Source organism: Microtus ochrogaster, chromosome 1 (genome assembly GCF_000317375.1).
Source record: "Microtus ochrogaster isolate Prairie Vole_2 chromosome 1, MicOch1.0, whole genome shotgun sequence".
NCBI lineage: Eukaryota > Metazoa > Chordata > Mammalia > Rodentia > Cricetidae > Microtus > Microtus ochrogaster.
In genome coordinates this window covers 38,467,165-38,467,684 of record NC_022009.1, presented here as the reverse complement: position 1 = coordinate 38,467,684, position 520 = coordinate 38,467,165, and the positions used below count along the sequence as shown (strand labels likewise).

Sequence of the window (520 nt, the reverse complement as noted above, 5' to 3'; positions counted from 1 at the left end):
TAGATTGTGTCTGCACCAATCAGAGCACTGCCCTAACACTAGATTGTGTCTGCACCAATCAGAGCATTGTCCCTTTAACACTAGTTGTGGCAGTCACTGCTAAGCTATCAGATACTACACTTGATCTTAGCCAAAAGGCCGAGAAGCAATACTGCTAAGCTATCAGAGAAACTGTCTTTCCTAAAAATGGTTGCAGGGTTATCTAGGGTTCATTGAGGTTGTGCTAGCAACCGTCTGGTAGAAGCTGAACCAGTCCTGGCTGAGGCTGCACCCTTCAGGAGCTGGAGCAATCAGCTGCAATAGTGTAGTGTTTTTCAAGGTGCCCATGCAATGTTCAAAGCAGTGATGTCATCATAAGGATATTTACAGTCTTTAGCAGTGATGATGTCATAAGGATAGTCTGGCTGGCCATTTGACTTTTAGTTTTTTTCGAGACAGGGTTTCTCTGTAGCTTTGGAGCCTGTCCTGGCACTAGCTCTTGTAGACCAGGCTGGCCTAGAACTCACAGAGATCCGCCTGC

The 520-nt window shown here is 46.2% G+C and overlaps 1 pseudogene; it reads right to left on the bottom strand.

Moving 5' to 3' along the window:
* Window positions 1-60: 60 nt before the first annotated feature.
* LOC113457014 lies at window positions 61-150 on the bottom strand (annotated as a pseudogene).
* Between the last annotated feature and the right edge of the window lie 370 nt (window positions 151-520).